This window comes from Cydia amplana, chromosome 16 (genome assembly GCF_948474715.1).
Source record: "Cydia amplana chromosome 16, ilCydAmpl1.1, whole genome shotgun sequence".
In the NCBI taxonomy this organism is placed as follows: domain Eukaryota; kingdom Metazoa; phylum Arthropoda; class Insecta; order Lepidoptera; family Tortricidae; genus Cydia; species Cydia amplana.
In genome coordinates, this window is record NC_086084.1 from 13,613,383 (window position 1) to 13,619,382 (window position 6,000).

The window sequence follows — 6,000 nt, forward strand, 5'->3', positions numbered from 1 at the left end:
CTGGTTGAAAAAATTCATTTTCGACACTGACAGAACATGTCAATAAGAAAACCAAATCATATTCATAACCTGTTATTATAATAAGAATAAGCCTCATGTCATGTAGGTACCTATGCACTTATGTTTACCTACCGCATGCCAGTATTGCCAATAGACTTTGCGACAAGACTATTGAAATTTTATGTAAACAAACCGGTATACATAATTTTCTTGAAAGTCAAATTATAATCACTGATACATTACTACGAGGGGAAAGCTGAATAGCCGGATAGCTGAAATATTCGCGGTTTAGGCTAGAAAAAAAAAACTATGCTACTTTTCCCCCCGCCCCGACTCTTTGGCAGTTTAAATATTGTCGCCATTACTAACGAATATTAACGATTAATAATTAACATTTACTTTACACTCTCTTTTATTTTCTAAGGCCGCGAACTTTTCAGTTGCTCCTCGTACTTTTAAGAGCCAACAGGAGTGGTAATTTCTCCATACAAAACGTACTCGACTGTTTCCTCCGTGGGTTTTGAAGCTAGAGCAATGTTTTTTTCAACACAGATTAATATTATCAATATCTGTGTCGGACCGTTTTGCTTTTTATGAAATTTTGTTTTTTAAGGCGCTAGAGCCCTTCAAAAATGGCCAAAATGGCCTAATTGACTATGCCGTAATGAGAGGCGTGGTATTCAAAACTGATATCAATTAGCCAAAAAAGCAAAACGGTCCAACACAGATAATTTTATAATCATTTAGATTTCCAAATTTGGTTACGATTAGTTAAGTTTTGGAGGAGGAAACAGTCGAGTACGAAACCTCGATTTTTGAGATTTTTACGCAGGATTTTTCGCCTTGTCCTTATCGCACTAGTTTTAGGAGCCGCTTCCGTTAGCGAGACGGGTATATTCACCTAAAATATTTAAATTAGAGCTCCTGTTTCGTCTTAAAGAGTTCTGCGCGTACGCACTAACATTGACTCAGTTGATATACTTCACAATAACTTGGTGACGTTTTCTGGATTTACATGTTAGTTTAGTGTTAGTTAGCTTTGGATCTTGGAAATTAACATAGACAATTTCGAAGAACACGCATGCAATTAATAATTATACAATTATCCCTGATTTCATATTTAAGTTGTATTAGTTAGTTATGTTTAAGGACAAACTTATGGTTTTTGAGGCTTGTAGCCTTGAGGGTGTAGCAGATTATGATAGCTCTCTGACACTGTAAATCCTGTACAGAGTTAGGTTGGTCCGACTCTACAGAAGGGACAGGGAAGAAATTAAATAAGTAAAATGGAACTAAACAATTTCCATACAAAATTGTTGCCATTTTTAAGCATTTTACGTCAAAAAAGTGACAGATACGACATACGAAGAAAGTGGCGCTCTCATTTATTTTCTACTACCTATTTTAACAAGCTTTTATTAGGTCGACCTGTATGTAACTATGTAATGGAATCTTGCAAGTTAAATTTGATCCACTTCCCGGTTTCCGATTGAGCTGAAATTTTGCATACACATGTAAGTCGGGTGACAATGCAATATTATGGTACCATCGAGCTGATCTGATGATGGAGACAGGAGGTGGCCATAGGAACTTTGTGATGAAACAACGCAACCTAATTGTGTTAGGGGTTTTTAGAATTGTCTCGATGAGTATTTAGTTGTCTGTCGTAAGAAAAGTACAGTCAGCGATAAAAGCTTGTACCAAAAATGAAATTTTTGCCAAAAACTTATTATGTCGTACTGTACCTATACCTATTTCTGATCTACATAATAGAATATGATGAAACCGATGAGGTATGGCCATGATAAAGTCCGCCCTCGGACAAAGTCCCGCGTCGGTGACGTGTGGCCACGACCTTAGGGAAACACGGCTGAGTCTATGAATAGCTGTCGACCAACGTGCGGTACGGTGACCAAACGTTACGTCATCCGAATAAGATTAGCTAACATTAACATAACAATCATAAATAAATAAATATCATAGGACATACACAGATTGACTAAGTCCCACAGTAAGCTCAAGAAGGCTTGTGTTGTATACACTCACACAACGAAATAATAAGGGGTCATCCATTAATTACGTCACACGAATTTCTAGGTTTTTTGACCCCTCCCCCCCTCCTTGTCACACTTGGTCACATTTGGCAAACCCCTCCCCCCTAGTGTGACGTCAAATTTTTTCTACGAAATCGCCAAATCGAATTAAGTAAGTACCTAAGTATTATTAATATTTTATCATAATATTTTTGACGATATAAATATTAGTAATTTTATAACCCAAAACTGCTTAGGAAAGAAAATTAAACGAATAAAAACGATTATCGTTTTAAAAACTTGTTATTTAAATGTACAGCGAATAAAATAATTTAAATAAATTTGTGTCTCCCCCCTCCACAATATGTCACATTTTTTACCCCCTCCCTCCCCCTAAACGTGTGATGTAATTAATGGATGACCCCTAATACTGTGCTCATCACACAACTAAATGCCCTTACCGGGATTCGAACCCAGGACCGCGGCTTCTCAGCCAGGGTCACTACCCATTAGGCCAGACCAGTCGTCAATCATAATATTCATAATATCTGGGACATTTGCTCGGAAAACATAAAAACTCAAAGCTGTGCGTTTCCCCAGAGATAAGACCAAGATCCCAGAGATAGATCAATTTTTCGCCCCCGAAAAACCCCATACAGCAAATTTCATCGAAGTGGTTAGAGTAGATTCCGAGATCCCCGAAATATATAAATATACAAGAATTGTTTATTTAAAAAGGTATACAAGAATTAATACAGTTAGACCAAGATAAGTCTGCAACGATTTTGATAGCACACGCAGTGCAAGTGTTATATACCTACGTCATAATTTCATAGAAGTTTGTTTTTATGCACTAACATTTATAATGTTTTTTAGGGCTATAATCCCAAGACAGTTCTAATAAGTAGTTTACCTATTTTCCGCTTCATAATTTACCTCATCACAAACCGTCGAATCAGAGTAGGGTTGCCAACCGTACTATATTATATAGTATTGTACTATATTTTGGCTCTCTGTACTATATATTTTTGGAAAAATATATAGTACGCTAAAATACTATATTTCCGATTAAACGTATTTGGTGTCTCTGACCATAGGGCTTTAAATCCAGGGCTTGATTTTACTCGCTAAACTGAGCTACTTTTACTGTGGGACAAACCCTAAAATCGGGGAATTTTTTTTGCCTTTTCCATAGAAAACGTCGACATCTGATCAGCTAAACTGTATGAAAAAGTAAAAATTTTTTTTAGAGATTTCGGGGTTGGTGCCATAATAAAAGTAGCTCAGTTTAGCGGGTAGAATCAAGCCCTGGATTTAAAGCCCCATGGTCAGAGACCCCCTGTATTACACTGATGTATAGTATTTTATCTAAAAGTACTATATTTTTTTGAAATGTACTATATTTTTGATGCCTTATTCTGGAAAATACTATATTCCACCAAAAAATAGTTGGCAACCCTAAATCAGAGGGTCTACCGCGAACCACGTTCGACGTGTTGCCTCTCTGTGGCACTTGTAAATTCGTACGTAAGTGTGACAGGGAGGCAACACGCTCAGGGGTCGTTGCCTCATTATCACCAAAGTTCATTGACCTTTGACCTTCACAATTATTTATAACAACGTTGTGTTATTTAATTATGTAAGTACCTACGCGGTTATTTACTTCCTAGTTGCCAGTTCAATTTATTTACATAGAGATGAATTAATGCTCACATGGGGTCTCCGTTGCTCAAAAATTTGACCCAGTGTGTAAGTGCTGTAAGACGTGAAAAAGTCTAATGTTACCCCGGCTGTAGCACGGTCGCATTTATATCGCTTGTTACCATGCCTGTCACGTTCTAACACTTCTAACAAGTATGTAAGTGCGAAAGAGACGGGCATAGTGACAGGCGATAAAAATGGAACCATGCTACGCCCGAAGCTTGATTCATTTGTGATAAAAAAAATGCAAATTCAAATAGAAAACTTGATATACCTACCACGATGTAGGTATATCGAAATCAATCGGCATGACCCCATTATACCCTAGAGTAGGTACAGTCAGCATTAAATAAATTGGTGACGGCCAAAGTGGCCAAACGTACGTAACAAAGGCGTGTTACGATAAATTTGGCCACTTTGACTGTCACTATTTATTTTAATTGAGACAGACTGTACCTATTTACTCCTACAGCCTAGCAACGCTTAAAATATGAGCTGGACGTTGATTGTTTCTATTTTAGACCGACAAAATAAATGTGCAGTTGCTAAAAAACACATTATTGGTCCATAAATTAAGACTTGGCAAGAACCCAATTTTAGGTGCGAGATCCACTCCGGGCTATAACTATAGCATAAAGATATAGCATAGTATGTGGCCACCGAGCCCTAACTTTGAAAAGTATATGAACATACGAAAACATGAAAAATAAGTAGGTACCTAATAATAGTGTCTTATTGTTAGAGTTGTTAGTGCTTGTACAAAGCACCAAAGAGCGGTTGCACACCAGGGACCAATAAAGGATGACACGTTAGACCGGGCCGTGTCCGGGCCGGAGCTTCCGGGGCATCGTTTTCTATGGAAAGCATCACCTGATCACGTCAACTGTCATAGAAAAGTATGCGCCGGAAGCTCCTGCCCGGTCTTATGTGAGTCATCATTAAAAGATTGCGATATTTGTAGCGATATGACCGTCTGTTTTTATACCTAGTTGTAAATTGTTCTTTTTCTGTATTCTCTTTTTAATTTATTACGTGGTGCACAATAAATAATATATTAGTAGTAGCTTCGCATTATCAATGGATTCGAGCATTAGACATTAAATTTGTGCTATAATAGTAGTTTATGCAACAGTGATATAATAAGGGTTCTTAAAATTCAAGGGTCGAAGTTACAAAACGAGACGTAGTCGAGTTTTGTAAAAAAAGACCCGAGAATTTTAAGAACCAATTATGAGCTGTTGCATACATTACTTTTTCTATGACAGCTGCAGCAAAAAAAAAAAAAAAAAGAGTTATTATTAAAAAAAAAGAGTTATTATTTAAAAAAAAATGAGTTATTATTGAAAAAAAAAAGAGTTATTATTGTAAATGAAAACATACCTCTTTCAATCAAGATGATCGGAACTTGTATCTTTAAAAAAAATAAAGCAGTTGTATTATACTCATAAGATGACTGCTAGCAGTCATCTTATGAGCCTATAGACAAAGCATTCAAATGACATTGCTTTAGATATCACTGTCAGTCATTTAATTGACACATTTAAGTGCTGGAGTAGAAAAATATTTTATTACCTGTCTGTTTTCACATGATTGGAGCAGGTTTTATATTATCAAAACATGACAATATAATAAAAATACAATATGATGTTAGATGTGCACTGATCATTATTGTAATTACTTTTCTGAAATGCCTATAGGTAAGTAAATCTGACACAACAGAAGTAATACCTAACTCTAAAGAAACGGACAAGTGCAAGTCGGACTCGCCCACCGAGGGTTCCGTACTTTTTAGTATTTGTTGTTACAGATGCAACAGAAATACATCATCTGTGAAAATTTCAACTGTCTAATAAGCTATCACGGTTCATGAGATACAGCCTGGTGACAGACAGACAGACAGACGGACAGTGGAGTCTTAGTAATAGGGTTTTTACCCTTTGTGTACGGAACCCTAAAAATACGAGATTAAAATAAAGAACTTTTGATTTAGCTAAACAGCCATGTTTATTAGTATTACTTATTAATACTTAGTACAGTGGCCATCAGATATATTGGAGCGACCAAGGTGCTCACAAATATCTGAGCACGCCTCTATTTTCAAGGCGTTAGAGTGCTTCTTCAGATATTGACGACTGGTCTGGCCTAGTGGGTAGTGACCCTGCCTGTGAAGCCGCGGTCCTGGGTTCGAATCCCAGTAAGGGCATTTATTTGTGTGATGAGCACATATATTTGTTCCTGAGTCTTGGTTGTTTTCTATGTATTTATG

At 36.8% G+C, this 6,000-nt stretch overlaps 1 long non-coding RNA gene across 1 annotated transcript in view; it reads right to left on the reverse strand.

Moving 5' to 3' along the window:
• The window catches only part of LOC134655134 (uncharacterized), a 154,579-nt gene extending 148,920 nt beyond the window's left edge, over positions 1 to 5,659 (reverse strand). Inside the window, exon 1 of the long non-coding RNA XR_010097411.1 lies at positions 5,629 to 5,659. This is a non-coding gene — a long non-coding RNA (uncharacterized LOC134655134). The remainder of the gene's footprint in view (positions 1 to 5,628) is intronic.
• Between the last annotated feature and the right edge of the window lie 341 nt (positions 5,660 to 6,000).